The following is a 19,764-nucleotide window of genomic DNA, read 5'->3' as shown; positions in this document are numbered from 1 at the left end:
AGCCGAGCTTTCACGAGCTGATACCATAGCCTTGACCAATCTGACCTGTCATTTGATTAAATCGACTAAAACTAATTATACTGTTTTTATGTAGATATAACTTAAATAGTTGTTGCACTCAAAATCAGGTAGATCTGAGTTCAAATCCTGCCTTGGTTACTTACTAGCTTTTTGACTCTGGTGAAGTTATTTAAACTCTCTATGCCTCAGTTTCTTCACCTGTGTAATATGGGAAGCTAAAATCCCCTCAGCCTAGTCTATTGATACTTTCAGCTCTAAATCTATCTCACATACAAAAATATATGCATCCACAACCACATAATTACACATGCCCAAACGCCTCAACACACACACATGTAGTTGTGTATATTTGTGTATATATATTTTTCTTGACTCCATACTGTTATCGGTTTTGCTTTTCCCTGGCATCCTTCCCCTACCGGGGGTTTTCAGGAAAACACTTTGCATCTCTCTACATTGCAAATATTTTTTTTCCTACAATATTGGGAAAACTTGGGTTATAGGTAATATATGAAGCCTTACTTTAAGGTCCTGGCCAATCAGTCAATAGAGAGGAACAACAAATCTTAAAAGGCCCCCAAACTGCTATATCTTTAAAAAGAAAAAAAAATGACACAACATAAACCTTCAAATATTTCCTCTGGATGAAAACAAACCTATGATCAGTCCTGTTAGGAGAGTAGGTAAGCAGTATTTGCATTCAATTTAGCGTGACTTTGCTGAAGCTGATTAGGCACATGGGGTAAACATGATCTTTTTATTCCTCCTAGATTTAGCAGTTTATTACCTTGCACATAAATTATATATTTTCATATATGGGAATGCTGTGTCCCACATTAGAGTATGAGCTCTTTCATAATAAGGAACAATTCACTTTTGTTTCTATATCTGCAGTACCTTGCATAGCCAAGCACATATTAGGCCCTTAATCAATTCTTTTTTCCAAAAAATATTTATTTTAATTTTTCTCAATTACGTGTAAATATATTTTTTGAGTTTCCAATTTTACTCCCACTCTCCTTCCCTCCCCCCTCCCAAAGGCAGTAAGCAATTTGATATAGGTTGTATATTATAATCGTGTTGAACATATTTCTACACATATAATTAATTCTTGTTGATTTATTTAATCCCTTTCTTTCTGGAACCCAGACCTATTCCTTGGTTCTTGATTGTAACTCGTCTCTCTTCAATCATCTTATTTCTGATTTGCTGAATGCTAGCCAGCACTTATTTATTAATAATCCAATTCAATAAATATTTAGTAGTAACCTTCTTCATAATATAAGGTACTACAGGGCATATAAATATAAAGAAGAAAGGTCCTTTTTTTCCTTAAAGAGCTACCAATCTAGGAAGAGATTTTATATCTGTCTGTCTGTCTATCTATCTATCTATCTATCTATCTATCTATCTATCTATCTATCTATCTATCTATCTATGCTGGGCCAGAAGACAATGCAGAAGAACATGAAAAGACCTCTATTCATCTTACTTTAATTAATATCTTTTTTTTAAAAAAAAGAAAAACTAAAAACAATTTGGCCAACTGATTTAGATGATAATAATTCAGCAGAAAACTAGATTTTTAAATATTATTTATTTATTTATTGGTGAGGCAAATGGGGTTAAGTGACTTGCCCAGGGTCACACGGCTAGTAAGTATCATGTGTCTTAGGCCAGATTTGAACTCAGGTCCTCCTGACTTCAGGGCCAGTGCTCTATCCATTGTGCCACCTAGCTGCCCCACAGAAAACTAGATTTTGAAGAAAATGAATAATATTCTTATATATATATGTGTGTGTGTGTGTGTGTATGTACACACACAAGTACACACAAACACACAACATACAAGGTGTAAATGTATGTGGAAGGTTCAAATAAATTATTATATAATCTCAAAGGCAGGAAGGATATGGGGAGCCTGATGTAGTTGAGTTAACTTTGTGGATTTGGTGACATTGGATCCTATACTTAAAATCACTTTTTTTCCCCAATTTTAAATGATTATTTTTCAGCTTAAAGGGTTCCAAAATTCATATATACATGATAAATACAACAAATTACATTCACAGATTTATTCTATTGTAGTACACATAAATATACAAGGCCTTTCTATAAGGGAAATATCATGCCTTTCTCATCAAAGACCAAGAAAAACATTCAGAAGGATGCAGCACAATGAGAACCCTTGCCAGAAATGGTATGATATCAACTTTGACAGCTCATTATGGGCTCTCTAAGCATCAGGACAAAGTCTCTTCTCCAGTCACCAACCCCCCCCCTTCCCCCACTTAGAGCCTTTTCTTTTCTGTGGTGCTTCTGCAAATTTGGGGTTACTGAGTTCTGGTAGATTCTCCACTTCCTCATCCTCTTCAGCTGCTTTCCTCTGACGAGCATGCTTCTCCATCCACTCTCTGGCATTCCTGAGGAAGGTTGTCTTGTTCTACTTAAACTCTGATGATATGTTGACCATGAGAGGGTCATTGGGGTTGGGTTCCACCATGAGCAGCTAGATGGAAATCAACACACTGGAAATGTTTAGCGATGGTCGCCAAGCTCCCTTTGGTGGCAGTTTGAGGACATCCAGGCAGATTCTTCCTGCAGATTCAATGTTAGGATGATAGATAGGAGTCAAAAAGCAGATCTTTGGAGGTTCAAATGGGTAATTCTCAGGAATGGAGACTTTCAGCTTGAAAATACCCTTTTCATATGGTATATTGGTCCCATCCAAAATCTGAGCTCAGAGTTCACCCATCTGGTTTCTGTTCTGCCAGCAGGTGATGCCCAGGGGTTGCTCTGTGGCCAACAGCTGCAACTCCTGCTTTAGGCATGATAGAGAATATATTAAAAGTAAACCCTCCGTAATTTGGGGGAGGAGAGCGAAATAATAGTGAGGTTTAGGTAGGAATCAGGAAAGACTTAGTGTAGGAGCTGGCATGTGATCTGAATCTTGAACTGAGCCACAAGAATTAGAAAGACAGAGAAGTGTACCAGGCCTGGGGGAAATCTGTACAAAGAAATAGTTTATAAATCACAGTGTAATAGATTTTGAATTGGATAAAACTTTAGAGGCCTTTGAGTTCCAACCCCAAATTTACAGATGAGAAAACTGAAGTCAAAGCAAAGGGGTTCACTTAAGCATAGAGGATCACTATCAGTGTGAACCTTGCCCAGGGTCACACCACCAGTTAGTGTCTCAGGCCTCATTAGATTCCATGTCTTCTCCTTTTTTCTTTTTCCTTTTCTTTCTTTCTTTTGTGGGGCAATGAGGGTTAAGTGACTTGCCCAAGGTCACACAGATAGTGTGGCAAGTGTCTGAGGCCAAATTTGAACTCAGGCCCTCCTGAATCCAGGGCCAGTGCTTTATCCACTGGGCCACCTAGCTGCCCCTCAAGGATTTTCTTATAGATGTTCCCTATAGCCTTCCTTCTAACTTTAATAATCTATGAAGGTTTTCCTCCTCCCCAAGTTCTCTCAGTTTCCTCTACCTCCCCATTCCTATATTTCATAATTATTCACAATTAAGAAGTATCATTTATACTAATAGGATGAGACAGTAATGCCACACAAGTTAGAACTGCTCTGGGAATTCTATCTGTGTAGAAGTGCTGAGTCTGGGGAGAAAGAAGATTTTAAAGACTCTGGGAGTCAAGATGACCTAGATTCAATCCTAGCACATATGGGTTGTATAAACCAGGAAAAACACAACTTCTCAGGACCCCCAGCAACTTTCTAGGAATGTTAGTTGCAGAGCAGGTACCATTAGACTTATACAGAGAATGTTTTGTCATCCAGATTTCCCTAAACTAGTGAAACCACATGATCACTCAATATGAAACAAGAATGGTATAGAAGTAGTAATGGTAAGAGTGCAGTCCTTAGGCCCAGGAGACCTAGTTTCATCTCACATGTTGACTGTGTGTGACTTTAGTCAAGTGTCTTAGCCTCATTTTCCTCAACCTTAAAATGGGGATGATAACTCATATTCTTACCTCACAGGGCTTATATGAAATTTAAATAAATATAAAATGTATTAGTGTGTGTAAAGTGCTATATAAAAAGCAAAGTCTCACATGTGTCAGTTATCATTATCTTATTAATAACAATTATTGTTGATATTCGCATATCCAGGTTTCGTCTGCCAGGCTTGGCAGAAAAACAGCCTGGGAAAAAATTCTCACTTTGGACAAAAATCAGTCCTTCTTAAACCCACATCAAAATTGTCATCATCATCACCACCACATCAAACAATGATGTAGCAACTTAGTATTTACAATGCGTTTTCTTCACAACAGGCCTGTCAGGTAGGGATCACAAGTATTAGTGCTATACCTATCTGAGACATGATGAAAATGAAGTCTCCAGATGTAAAATAGCTCATTCAAGTTTGCCAAGCTAACACAAGTCTAAACAAGGTTTAAAATTCAGATCTTCCAACTCCAAATTCAATTTCCTTTATACCACTTTTTGTAGCTTATCTAATGGGTCCTGCTCCAAACACATAAGAAACCAGTGCTTTTTTTCTTTTTTTAAACCAATCAAGTACTCATTAAGGACCTACTCTGTCCTGGCCACTGTGCTAGGTGATGGACATTTAAAGACAAAATCAAAAGACTCCCTGCCCTCAAGGAATTCATACAATAATTGGAGAAACAACATATACAATAAGCAACACTATGTGTGTGAGTGTATATTTGTGTGTGTGTGTGATGATTACATGGGGTTGGGGGAGAGAGTTTATTACCACCTAGAAAGTTCAATAAAATTTTCATGTGGAAGATGTGGCTCAAGCTGAGTCTTGAAGAAAACTGAGAATTCTGAAAAGCAAAGGTTCTAGGGGAGTAGACTATAGGCATAGGAGATAACCAATGCAATGACATGGGGATAGCACATGGAAAGATGCATGTATAGCATAGCAACTAGGCCAGCATGGTTTGACTGGAGAGGGAATGAAGGAGAGAGATTTATAAGACTAAAAAGGTAGGATAGGACTAGGTTTTAAAAAGTTTTAAAAGCCAAACAGAGAACATTTCATCTTCATAAAATCTCTGTGAGGGAAGAATGCTAGTTATTAGTATCCCCATATTAAGGTTAAGGAAAATGAGGCTAAGACACTTCACTAAAATCACACATAGCCAATATGTGATGGAACTGTAAGGCCAGCCTAGGTCTATCGGATCTAAGGCCTTCCCTCTTACTTACTACTTTTACATTCATTTTTTAAAATTTCATATTGAGTGATCATGTGGTTTCACTGGTTAGGGAAATCTAGATGAGGAAACATCCTCTGTGTAGGTATGTTGATTCTTGCTATGCAACTAATATTCATAGATTGACATATTTTAGAACTACTGGAGTTTGTTGAGTAGCAATATGTAATGGTCATAATTTCACTTTAGGAAAATCACTTGGGCAACTGTGTGGAAATTAAATTGGAGTGTAGAGAGATTTGAAGCCAAGAGATTAAATAGGAGGCTATTGGAATATATCAGGTGAGAGGTGATGAAAATCTGTCTCAGCTAGTAAGCATGCTTTCACTTAGAAGGATTTGTATGAAAAAGTTATGAAGATAGGAAAGAAATCACATTATTTAGCAGCTGGTTTAATATGTGGGATGAGTGAAAAAAAAAGAATTGAGAATGTCAACAAGAGGATGGTGGTGCCCTTTACAGTGATAGAAAAATTGAGAAGAGGTTTGGGTTTGGGTGTTGGGACAGAACAAGTAATGAGTTCTGTTTTAGATATATTGAATTTGAAGTAGGTATAGGAATCTAGTTCTAAGTGTCCAATAGGGACTTGGTGATGCAGGATTAGAGGTCAGATCATATAGATCAAGGATCACTAATACAGAGGTGGTCTTTGAAGCCATGGGAACTCATAAAGCCATCAAAAGAGAGAGAGTTGAGATAAAGTGTGAGAGAGAAAAAAGAAGAGCTGCTAGGATAGAGGCAAGAGCTAAAGCCACAGTTAGTGAGGAAAGGAAAGTTTCTGACATAGTACCCCACTGAGATGATCGATTCTCTATTCTTAGGAACCTTACATTCCAGAAAATACAACAGATCTTCTGTTTAATGCTGGTCTGGGAAGACTGTAGTAATATAGATATGATAAGTTTGTTCATATAACAGTTTAGGTGGCATGATGGATAGAATCATGGACTTGGAGTCCACAATATGTGAGTTTAAATCCTGAGTCAGATGATGTGCTTTCAGCTATGTGGCCCTAGGCAAGTCACAATCTCAGCTTCAATTTTCTTATCTGCAAAATGACAATGATAATCATACCTACTTAACAGGATTATTGTGATGATCAAATGAGATAATATGTAAAGCATTTTGTAAACCCAAAAGAACTAGATAAGTGTTAGTCACAATTAATCAATCAATAAATATTTATTAAGTGCCTAGTACTTAAGCTAGGCACAAGGCAACTAGGTGGTATAGTGGATAGTGTCAGACCTGGAGTCAGGAAATTCATATTCCTGAGTTCAAATCTGGCCTCAGACATTTACTAGCTGTAGGACCCTGAGCAAGTCCCTTAACCCTGTTTGCCTCAGTTTCCGCATCTGTAAAATGAGCTAGAGAAGGAAATGGAAAACCACTCCAGTATCTTTGCCAAGAAAAACCCAAATGAACTCATGAAGAGTTGGACACAATTGAAAAAACTGATAAATATCAATGTGCTCAGCACGGAGTTGTTATTTCCATATGTTCAGGTGTTAGAAAACAAATCTAACTCTGAATAATAGCTCTGTCTTATAACACAGAAAGCTAATGTTTATGGGAAAAAATAAGCAAACAGGTACCTATTGGGAAAGCCACCTTTAAAGATAATTATAATTGGGCCTGGACACTGTTTATAGTTTCCTCTTTGGACAATAGTATCAGCAACGTGGCATAGTGAGTAGAGAGATGAATTTAGCATCAAGAAGACAATTTCAAATCTTGCCTCAGATACTTTCTAGCTCTATAAGCCTGGGAAAGTCACTTAACTTCTCTCAGACTCAATTTTACTATATTTAAAATGCAGATAGTAATAGGACCTATCTCACAGAGCTGTTGTGAGAATCAAATGAAATAATAGGTAAACTGATTTGGAAAAACCCTAAAGGGCCATATACATTCTAATAAAGAAGAAGAAGAAGAAGAAGAAGAAGAAGAAGAAGAAGAAGAAGAAGAAGAAGAAGAAGAAGAAGAAGAAGAAGAAAGAGTAATGACAACAAGGTTAATCATTGATTTCTTTCAGAATAAAGGGGAAGTTAGGGAAAGGATGACTCTATGAAGTGACAGAGACAGAAAGAAACAGACAGACAGACAGAGAAAGAGAGACAGAGATTTCACAGCCAAACTCAAATGCCAAATCCCCCATTTAGCCTATGCTGATACCTCTGACAGAAAAGAAAATCATCTTTTTTATGAATTCTCATAGCATTTTGACTATTTGTGTATTTTCCCAAAAAGTCAGTTTGCTTAGATTGAATAGATTGAATCCTTAGAGTCAGGAGTACCTGGATTCAAAGGATCTCTCTTAGACAAAACAGTTATGTAATCATAGGGAAGTCAATCAGTCAGTGCCTCAGACAATTATTGAAAATCTTCAAGTTCCATGCTTGGAATTCTCTTCTTCTTCATCTCTATACCTGGCTTCCTCAACTTCTTTAAAGTCTCAGCTAGTCTCACGTTCCACCAGAAGCCTTCCTAGTCTTCCTTTAAATTAGTTCATTATTTTTGAAATTATCGCCATTTCATCCTTTATATACTTTGATTGCACGTGGTTGTTTATATGTTGTGACTCCCAGGAGAATTTGAGATCCTTGACAGTAGGGACTGTCTTGTGTCTTTGTATTCTCAACATTTAGCACAATGTTGGGCACTTAGTAGGTGTTTAATTAATACTTGTTCATTGGATTTTACATAAATTACAGTGGAATTATTGCTCTTTATTGGTAGAGGTCAGTATCATTTTTAAATGCACTTTCACAGCTATTTGAACTCATTTTTTTAAAGTCTAAGTATGATGATACTACATTCATAGCTAAGTGCATATAATTATGTAATCAGAGCACCAGATCCATTGGTCAATATAACTGAGGCAAACAGGGTTAAGGGACTTGCTCAGGGTCCTACAGCTAGTAAATGTCTGAGGCCAGATTTGAACTCAGGAATATGAATTTCCTGACTCTGCTCTATATTTATTTGTGTACATATCAACCTTCCTACTAGATTTCAAATTCTTTAGTGGAAGGGTCTGTGACAATGTCTTCTTATTTATATTTACAGCTTCCTCAGGGAATACATAGAGCCTGGTTTGTGCATGGAACATGCAAATTTATGTTGCAATGAATTGTTTGTTAATAGAAATCTGGATTCAAATGGCTTGATACAAGCAGTATAGGTTTGGAACTAAGCGCGAGCCTGAGCGCCAGTCTCTTCCTTCCTCCTCCCACTAGCCCGCGTCACTTCCTGACTCCTGGTCTTGCCCTCAAAGACCTTCCCTTCATGGGCAGAACTCTTCTACAGTAAGTATCCAGCAGGTGGCGTTATTCCAATCGTTACAGTATCTGTTAAGGGTTAAAATTCTAGCTAATCTGTCTAAAATATCTAATGAGTGGTCGCCAATAAATTATAAGCTTTAGCAAGAGTTAGACTTTTAAGCATTTATTAAGGAGAATAAGAATTTGGTAAAGAGAGAGAGAGAAAGGCCTAGATTCCTATCTATTAAAGGGAGAGCACATTTCTAGCTCCGCTCTCCACCCGAGTCCAGAGGAAAAAGAGCGCGAGCCTGAGCGCCAGTCTCTTCCTTCCTCCTCCCACTAGCCCGCGTCACTTCCTGACTCCTGGTCTTGCCCTCAAAGACCTTCCCTTCATGGGCAGAACTCTTCTACAGTAAGTATCCAGCAGGTGATGTTATTCCAATCGTTACACAGCTCTCACCATATCATCCCCATACTCAATAAACTCTAGTAGCTCTCTGTTGCCCCAAGGATCAAATATAAAATGCTTTGTTTGATTTCTAAAGCCTTTTCACAATCTGACCCTTTTCTACCTTTCTAATCCTTTTACACTTTACTCTCTTACAAATATTTCAAAATCCAGCAACATTGGCCTTCTTGCCTGTCCATGTACAGATATCTCCCTGTCCCCCATCAGAGCCTTTTCACTAACTGTTCCCAAAAGCCTGGAATGATCTACCTCTTCACCTCCACCTAATGGTTTCTTTCAAAGCTCAGCTCAAATCTTCTGCAGATCTTTCCTGGTCATCCCCTTATCTCAACTGTTTGTCCCTTCCCACTGAGATTACCTGTAATGTATATTGTACATATTATGGATTTACACAGTTGTTTGCCTGTTCTCTCCCTCATTAGAGTGTAGATGGAAAGAATTTTTAGAGGGTTTTTGGCCTTTCATCTTATCCCCAACATTTAGCATAATAATAAATGCCTATTGACTGACTTCATTTTACAAATTGGAAACTGGGGTTGAGAATACTTAAATGTCTTGTTAAGTTATTTTATAACTAGTTAATAATAAGTTATATCTAGAGCCTTGATCTCCTAATGCCTTACTTACTACTCTTTCCCCCATAAATACTTTCTTCTATGGTATCATTCAAAAATCTTCCAAATGGCTTATAATTTCCTAGCCTCTCAAGGAGCTATGTGCCCTTGAAGAAATGCATATACAGCTTCATCTGCCCCCTTCCTGCCTTCCTAGCTGGGAGTTGGGAAGAAGAAAAAATACAGAAAAAAAAGGATGGCAGAAGGAGGGTTGTGATAATGATGTAAAGGGAGATAATTACTGAGATATTTTTATCTTCATCTTCAATTGGGGAAATGTAACTCCAGGAAACGGAGCCTCCATAAAGAAGAATTTCTGGCTAGTCCAGAAGTCGGGGACCTCAGATGGTATAGGAACCTACAAAAAGGGAAGAAAGAGAGAGACAAAGACAGAGACAGAGACACAGAGACACATAGACAGAGACAGACAGATGGACAGAGAGAAATTGAGAGAGAGAGAGAGAGAGAGCGCGCGCGCACTAGCCTGTGCCTTTTCCTCTCCTATTTCCCTCTGAGTAGCAGGGAGTTGAGAGAAGATTTATAAGAGTCTTCCATGATAGAAACTATCATCTTCAGGTCTGAAAGTAAATATGAGTATTTACATTTAAGATCTGGAAGCTCTTTTAAATGCTCATTCTAGGATTTCTATTGATTTGCTCATTTTTAAAAATAAAGCATTATATTGTACAAGAGGAGAAACAGTGTTGAGGGAGGAGATATCTATAACTTTATCGTCTACATCTATGTATATATGTACATTTATATACATACATGTGCATATAAATACATTTGTGTATATATACATATGCACATAAATGTATATATGCATATATATATAAACACATATATGTCTATATCTCTCTATTTACTAATTTAGGATATTGTCCTGGGTTTATTAAATGGGGGTTATGAGCTAAAGGAATGAGAAAGTTCCCCCAAAGGATTCTTGGGCACTTCATGGCCTGGGGACATCTATAATCCCAGGATTATAAATGTAATGTATGTTGTGCCAAGTATGCTTGGAAGTAGCAAGGTCCTGGACTATATATTTAGTGAACTGATTTATAATAGCTTTCTGGGTCAGGGCTTAAGGCAAACAACATATGATTACCAACTTTCCCCACCACTATCCCCCAAAACAATATTACACAGTTTCTTTGGCAGGGAAAACATTCCTACAGGGTGCCACCTAGTATTTTAGTGCAATTTTTAACTATTAAAGCTGAAAATTGCACTTGGGTACACCTTGCATAAGGATTATGTCAGGAATTCATTGGTATAATCAATCAACTAGCAATAATCAAACATCTCTACATCGGAGTGTCCTAAACTTTGGAGAAACAAAGACAAAAACAAAACAGTTCTTGCCCTTAATGAGTTTATGTTCTAAAAAGGGAGAGAATGTGCATTTATATAAATATACACAGGACATATACCAAATTATTTACTATAATAATAAGAAGAACCAGTATTTATATATGACTTCAAAGTTTGCAAAGTAATTCACTTAGAGTATTTCATTTGACTCTCACAGCAATCCTGCGTGATATTTGCTATTATTATCTCCATTTTATAATTGAAAAACCTCTCCATGGTGTGGGCAAATCTAAGAAATATCTAAGGCCAAGACCTGACACAAAGTCCAGCACTCTGTTCACTAAGTCACTGGGTTACCTCAAAGGCACTGAATACATGGTAATATTAGGACAACAGCAATAGCAGTGGGGATATTAGAAGACTTCCAGTAGGAAGGGGAACCACAGCTGAATTTTGAAGAAAACTGGGAGTTCCAGGAGGAAGCAGTAAGGAGAGAGAGCATTCCAGACAAGGGAAATCATGGTCTGCTGTTTGCGGCTTCAGAGGGCATGGTTTCAAGAAATGTTTTGTTACTTAAATGACCATAAGCTGTTCATGTTACCTCATCTTCCTCATCTACACAATGAAAGGACTGAACTTTATGATCTTAGAGATCTCCTCCAATTTTAACTTGATAGTGTATACTTTGCAATTAAACACAATTATTTTGGGAACATGCACTCAACTTTCCCAGGTTAAGACATTAGATTGTTTCTAAGTTCTCTTTTTTGTCTGAAATTCTGTATCCCAAGCAGAGCACTGAACTGGGATTCCAAGGTCCTGGGTTCAATTCTTGACTTTACCCCTATTAGCATGACTATTAGTGAATCACTTTCCTCTCTGGACATCACTTTTTCCATCCATTGAATGGGAAGCTTTGTTCATTGATCTCCTAAGGTCCCATTCAGTTCAAATATTCCCTTAATGCCAGCCTAAATACATGAGTATGACTTTTTCCTATGTTCTACACCAAACAGCAGTTAAGTGGCTTAGTGCATAGAGTGCTGGACCTGGAGTCAGCAGGATCTGAGTTCAAAGTGGCCTCAGACACTTACTAGCCTTGTGACCCTGAAAGTCACTTAAACTCTGTCTTAATCCACTGGAGAAGAAAATGGTGAATCGCTCCATTATCTTTGCTAAGAAAACCCCCATGGTATGGTCCATGGGGTCACAAAGAATTGAACATAACTGAACAACTGAACAACAACAATAACCCCTACCCAGGAGATGCCAGCACTGGTGATGGATAAGAGCCACCCACCACTTGATGCAACGTAGTGATCTTCCCATGCCAGGGGGTTTCTTTCATAATGAATAAGCCTCTGGTTTTATCCCCTCATATCTCACCACACGTTTTAAGTATAATTGTCATGCATGCTCACTGACTCCGCAATTAGAAGTAATAATAGTAATAAGATCTTGTCCTCTGCTGAAAAATCTGACACTCTCTAAACTAGCAAATCTAAATAATTGATATTAATTACAAGAGGTTTTTAGGAATAATCTTCCCGAAACAACTCTGAAATGAGAGGATTAGAAGGCAGAGATAATGCTCAACAGCTGGTGGAAAGGCATTATGCAGAGGCGTGACTGACACCAGCCTATGGTCTCAGAGTCAACGGGCTCCCTGTCTTCACTCACTTAGTGTAAAATTTGCAGCCAGGACAGTAAGGCAGTGGATTGGTCACTGAAGGGTTCATTTTTCATAAGAATCCCCTGAGTGATCTCTGGGTCTGGGCCATTTAAAACCTCAATTCCTCTGTGTTCTCCCTCCTCCCACATGTGACCCTAGACTTGGTTGCAGGCAAATTCCATGGCACTGAACCCAATTTTTTCTCTGACCTTCCCATGGACTGCTTCTCACTTTGAATTCCTGGGAAGGCTCCCAGAAAAAAAAAATGGACAGGGAAGAAAGTGAAAATCTGGTTATATCGAAACAAGCAGCAGGTGCATTTGATGATTCAGAACCCTGTTCCCACCCACAGAGCTGGAATCCCAGACATCTATGGCCACACTATATCAGTCAATCAATCCTTTATCAGTCCTTCTGTCATTTGGTCAACAAGTATTTATTTATTAAATAAGCAAATATTATATGCCAGAAACTGTGATAACTATTAGGGATACAATGAAAGGCAAAGAAAGAAAGAAAGAGAGAAAGAAAGAAAGAAAGAAAGAAAGAAAGAAAGAAAGAAAGAAAGAAAGAAAGAAAGAAAGAAAGAAAGAAAAATAAAGCTCTTCCTTCTCTGTTATATGTCTATCATGCTGCCCTGGAGCCTTTAAGTAAGGCTTGAGAGACCCAATAGGACAAATGATTGATCATTGCTCAAAAGTTTATTCTCACATTTTTCCCTAAATGAGCCATTTTACAACCACAATAAAAGACAGTGGCATGTGATACTGTCTAATGCCACCACTTTGTATAATCTTTACAACATCTTATGACTTCCCAAGGCACTCATCACACAGGGACCCAAAACACTTTACAAGTGAAATCTACAGGCATTGTTTCACCCATCACTTAAATATGGCCACCTGTGGGGAGAAATGTGACAGTTACTTAACTATCAGCACTACTCTGAGAATTAACATCTTGTGGGCAAGAGCTGGTAGTCTAAGAAAAAGGATTTTGCTTGCAGTAGGAAATTCAGCCTGATGCTAAAAAGAGGAATACAGCAGAAATCTGTGCTCACCATGCCCAACCTATATTCTTCCACTGGCATCAAATTAACCTTGAAAATCTTTGTAAGAGACTCCCATAAAATCATAGTAAAGTGAATGAAAGGTCAGTATATGTAACCTAAAGATGGTCCAAAATATAACATCAAGGAACTCTGGTCCCACAGTTGGCTGTTAGCACATCTTTTCCAAAATAATGCATTAAGAATGCATTAGGACTCCACTTTATCATGCTCCCAGGAGCTTATAAGCAAACATATTTGAGGTTGGGTCATAATAGAAGACAGATGCAGCTTTGAATTTGGCCTTTAAGTATGAGCACCCGATTTCATGAACATTTCTAGAATCATGAACCAAAGAGCTCTCTCCTTTTTCTGCTAGATTCTTAAGCTAAAGTTGGACAGACTATATCCCATTTAAAAGAAAAGATGTGGACTTCACGGGTCCTTCACTTAAGTAATTATTTCTTCTCAACATGTAGCTGGGAGAGAAGGATTGGTGTTTTGAAGTCATCTCAGGGAACTCAAGCTAAGACACATTTTGGCTTCTTCCAAACTTAATGCAATTTTTATATGCAGACATAAAAGTATACTTTTTCTGAGTCTTCTCAAAATAATTACCTGGTAACCCCCACTTTTGGATATTGGCCGAGCTATCCATTATAATGCTGCCATGAACTTTATTTCATACCACACCGGGGAGGAGAGAGAGTAGAGCTGAGCAATTGGAGTCCAGATATTACATGTAATAACGGGTCATAAAAATCAATGTAAAAGTTAATGCAAAAGGGCTGTGGGCACCCAACCATTGGAGTCAGGTGATAAGGCAGATGGAAAGCAGAGAGTAGTATATTTTCTGTAATGCTCCTGAAAGGTACACATTAATATTCTTATTTGGCCAAACTCTATGCAAGTGATTTTTCCCCAGATCATTTTTATCTAAGCATGTTGGGAGACAAATGTCCATTTAGATTGAATATCTTCACTTTCTATGTGGGATTTTCTTTTCAACCCTGGAGGAACTTGGCTCATTTTTCCTATGTCCAAGATCCTCTTTTTTGATTGAAATGTATTTTAGTTTTGTTTTATTTTTCTTTTAGGATCCTCATTTAATAAGAATGTTGGAAGATAAAGCAAGGCTGGTTAAATAGATCTTTGTTTGAGAAGGGTCATGACTTCAAGCTTAGAGTCATTCAGGTGGCCTTGGTTTTGCTCTTTTTGTCTCTGACATTTGCTCCTTGATGTCTTGATTTGCCAGCTTTAAGAAAGGTCATCCAGTAATTTAATAAATTCTATACCCATAGCAAAATAGCCTTAATCATACAGACCCAAGTTACCTATCATCAGTGATTCATAACAAAGTGATAGTACTTTTCAAAATAAATCTCATTTTTTCAGGAATAAAATGAGTCTGAAATTAAAGGCCTGGAAAGGTGATGATGTTTGGGTTGTGTCTGAATTAGTAATCAATGCCACATTAGAATCATGATATCAAAATAAGTACTCCTAGAATCTTGGTACTATGTATGCTGTCTATGGAAAAATTAAAATTATATCACATTGAAGTAACATGCAGTTTTGAACTCTAACTACATTAAGAATAAATAAGGGGACAGCTAGGTGGTGCAGTGGATAAAGCACCAGCCCTGGATTCAGGAGGACCCGAGTTCAAATCCGGTCTCAGACATTTGACACTTACTATCTGTGTGACCTTGGGCAAGTCGCTTAACCCCCATTCCCAGCCCCACCCCCACAAAGAATAAATAAAATGCACATTCAATTCTTAGTTATAAGAAAAATGGTAATTTCCTTATTTCCTCCTATTAACTCATGGTATAAAATCTTTTCAGACATTCATAATGTTCCTACATTTTTTCCTTCATAATACTTCTCATTTGTTCATTGCTATTGGCACCAGCCTGGTTAGGCCTCAGAACTTTAATCTTGGACAAATTACAAATACCTGTAGGCTAATTCTCTGCCTCAAGTCATATCTTCACTCTAATTCATCCCAAACATCATTGCCTGATCAATGCAGGGGGGTATACTTGATGAAGTGCTGGTTTGGGCTCAAGGGACCTCAAATCCAAAACTGGCTCACACACTTAATAGCCACTGAGCAATTCACTTAACATTCCTGATTTCATTATTGTCATCTGTGAAATGGGGATAGCAATATATTTTAAAGCAACTTAACATCATAATCTTCTTCTTCATCACTATTGTCATCATCCTCAGCTAACATTTATGTAGCACCTACTATGTGCCACGTGCTGTGCTAAGTGCTTTATAAATATGATCTCATTTGATTCTCACAGCAACCCTGAGAAGTAGGTGCTGTTATTATCCTCATTCTACAGTGAAGCAAACAGGGGATAAGTATTTTGCCCAAGGTTACACAGCTAGTAAGTGTCTGAAGTTAGTTTTAAACTTGAGTCCTCCTGACTCAACTCAACTAACTAACTAAAACCACTATACCACCTACAATGCCTCATAATTTAATATGTTCAAAGTGATTTACATACATGATTCTCTAAGTATCATAAAATTATGAAACATATATACTATAGGCATTATCCCCATGATACAAGGATACTGAAAATTTAAATAACTTACCCTTGCTTGCAAAGCTATTCAATGGCAGAATCAGGATTTGAACCCAGGTGCAAGTCCAATACTCTATCCCCAATGGTTCAATGTTTCATTCCTGATGTTCTTCAAATGCTGAGGAAAACACTTTTCAAACCTTATAAATGTGACATAAATGTAATCTGTTTTGTCTATTTTTTGGCTTGGTGGGAAATTTCTTAAGATCAATACACTCATTCATACTTTAGATGCTACAGTCATGAGATCAATCATACCACTGTGATGTTCTCACATCTTAAACCTATAACTAGTTAGACATTTTGCCATTCAGTTTGAAAAAAAATTCAGAACTCTAAGTGAAAGGAGGGGATGAGGGGTAAGAGGTAGCACAGGCTGAGACACTTCTACCATGGGTATTGTCCTGGAAGAGATGCCATTCTCCCGAGGTTTGTGCTTTTTGCCCTCAACTATAAGCTGATGCACAGGGACCACAATTTGTTATGGAGAGGTAAATTCCTCAGGAAAGTATTATTTCTCCCTTCCTATGTATGTCCTTGTCCAAAGTTCAAATAGACTCATGCTAGTTATGATTCCAAGGAATAGGATTAGGAGTCTTATGAGGTAATGTGACTCATTCACAAGGCTGTTTGATCTTGGTACAGAGAGGACATAGCAGGGCTATATAGTTAAAATAGATTCCGCATGTAAGATAATGCTCATCCCCATGCCATAATTCCAGGAACAATCAGCACACACTCCTGCTCACTTAAGCCTGAAATGATCAACATCCTTGTGTAACCTATGAGCATGCCACTTCTCTTAGAGCCTCAGAATCAACCCCTGAGAAATGAAGCTCCTACATATGACAGGGTAATGAGGTTGGGATCCACATAAGTACCTCCTGCATACCAAGAAGTGTGTTAAGCAATTGGGATACAAAAGGAGGCAAACTACAGTCCCTGTCCTCGAGGACCTTACAATCTAATGTGGGAGACAACATATAAACAAAAATGTACCATGCAAAGTATATAAAAGAAAAACAGGAAATAAGTAACAGAGGGAAGGCACTGGAATTCAGAGGGGTTGGGAAGGGGGCAGGGCCAAGATGACTGAGCAGAAGCAGCAACTCATCTGAATTCTCCCAATATTCCCCTTCAAACAGCTTTAAAATAATGCCTAAAATGTAATTCTGGAGTGACACAGACAACAAAAAGTCAAGGTGAGATATTTATTTTTTTCAGCCCAAGACAACTAAGGAGGTTGGGAGGAGAGATTTGTGACACCTGGTTTGGGGCTAGAGAACAGTGCCTGCAGTGAACACCCTTAGAGACTTATGGGAAGTAGTAACAGTTTCAGGAGCTCTCATCTCAAAGACAGTAAGACAGTCAGACCATTGATCAAAAGAAATTACAGGAGACTCTGCAGGCACTGGGTGCAGGATCCTGTTTCATTGTATCTATGCAGTTCGGGATCACAGTTTCACAGCTAAGAGGAGCACTAATACTTATAGTTGGTGGTGGAGGGATGAGGGCTAGTCTCAGGTTCAAGGCAGAAAGGAACACTAGCAGTTGGAGCTGCAGCAAAGCAGGGGAAATGCTCACAATTACAGGACCAAGAGGATTATTACAGCTTTTGACTGGAGTGCAGCAAGGGCTGTTTCTGAGTAAGGACCAGAACACAAGCCAGGAAAGCAGTGACCACACGTCTTCTTGAACCGTACCATATTGGAAGCACTAAAAACTGATAGACTTTCAGAACTAGCTGTAAAAACAGCGCAAAAGAAAAAAAAATGACACTTGGGACAGTGACCCCACCCCTCCTCACCCTTAACTTTAACATAAAGTTAAAAATCAAGATATAGGTTGAGGAAATGATCAAATAATAAAAAAGGGAGACATTTGCAAATAACTATTATAGTGATAGGGAAGACAAGATAAATTCAAAAGAAGGTATTGATGTCAAAATAACTACAAACAAAATCTCATTTTTAAAAATGTGAATTGGAGACAAGGCCAATAAGAATTCCTAAAAGAGCTGAAAGAGGATTTTAAAAATTAAATGAGGGCAGCTAGGTGGCACAGTGGATAGAGCACCAGCCCTGGAGTCAGGAGTACCTGAGTTCAAATCCGACCTCAGACACTTAACACTTACTAGCTGTGTGACCCTGGGCAAGTCACTTAACCCCAATTGCCTCACTAAAAACAAAAAAACTAGTGTCATGGGGTGCAGAGCACCCCAGAAGTTCTCTGGGGCACATCAAGGAATCTTCTCCTTGAGAAACTAAACCAGAGGACAGATAAGCCTAGAGAGATAAGTGGAACTAGTTTGGACTGAGCTAGCTTTGGGACCTCCACCCTTCATTCTGGTCTCCCTTATGCCTGGGGAGATAAGTTTGGGTGTGGCTGTTGCCTTTGTGTCCTGAAGAGAGATCTGTAGCCACCCCTCACCCAATTCCTCTAGCCACCACCAGTGGGGGATGGTCCTCCCTCATTAAAGGAACTTTCCACAGGCAGATGGTCCACCCCCCACTATTTGTATGCTTGAAAATGATGGGATATTCACACGAGAAGAGTGAGGGGTGACCAGTGGACAGTGTATATACTTCACTGATATCCTTTTGATTTCAACAGAAAACTAGAGCACAGAAGGAAGTAGAAGGAGGTTTAGAAGAAGATTCAGATAAGGAGGAGATTGCTGAACCGAACTAGCTGAAGATATACTATATTTTTAAATATGAGCTGTATGTAATAGTAATTCTTAGTGTCTTATTCTTATACATATATGAAAATGTTCGTGCTTCTAGGTTCTTTCCACCTTCAGAATAATAACTTAAAAAACAGAGCAAGCAAGAAGACATACAGAGAGAAAGAGAAAGATACAAAGAGAGACAGAGAGAGACAAAGACAGAGACAGAGATAGACACATAAATATATCTATATATCTATATCTATATGTCTAGATATATCGATATATATATATATATATATATATATATATATATATATATATAGAGAGAGAGAGAGAGAGAGAGAGAGAGAGAGAGAGAGAGAGAGAGAGAGAGAGAGAGAGAGAGAAACACACAATGAAGGGCTCCTGCCGTTTGGGTGTACCCCCCTGGGATAAAATTATGGGAGAACATAGACAAGAGTCACTTAGGATGGACAGGAAGGAACAAATTATTACGGCATCTTTGGAAGGAACATTCTTATTGAGGACATCGTAGATCTATTGTAACATTTAAATTGCATTTCTCAGGGACTGTGTTCAACACATACATCATAGCATCTTAGGGGCAAAAGAGATATCTTAAAGATAGTGAGTTCAACATTCTCATTTCATAGACTGAAAAAAGAGAAAAAGCCAAAGAAATGAAGCAATATCCTTGAGGTTACCTAGATCACCTAGGTCATTGAAGCCAGGATCTAGAACCTAGGTGTCCTGACCCCCTTTTTCTAGTTACTTTCCACTGTACTACAGAGGTCTCTCATACCCATTCATTTACTGTGATTGGGAAAAAGAAAGAAAGAAAAAAAAAATCTTTCCCAGCTGCTCAGGGAAAGACAA

General features: G+C 38.2%; 1 pseudogene; it reads right to left on the bottom strand.

The window, feature by feature from the left end:
- Nucleotides 1-2,257: 2,257 nt before the first annotated feature.
- LOC122738387 lies at nucleotides 2,258-17,923 on the bottom strand (annotated as a pseudogene).
- Between the last annotated feature and the right edge of the window lie 1,841 nt (nucleotides 17,924-19,764).

Source organism: Dromiciops gliroides, chromosome 2 (genome assembly GCF_019393635.1).
Source record: "Dromiciops gliroides isolate mDroGli1 chromosome 2, mDroGli1.pri, whole genome shotgun sequence".
Classification (NCBI taxonomy): Eukaryota; Metazoa; Chordata; class Mammalia; order Microbiotheria; family Microbiotheriidae; genus Dromiciops; species Dromiciops gliroides.
The sequence above is the reverse complement of the archived record's forward strand: the minus strand, read 5'-3'. Positions and strand labels throughout refer to the sequence as shown.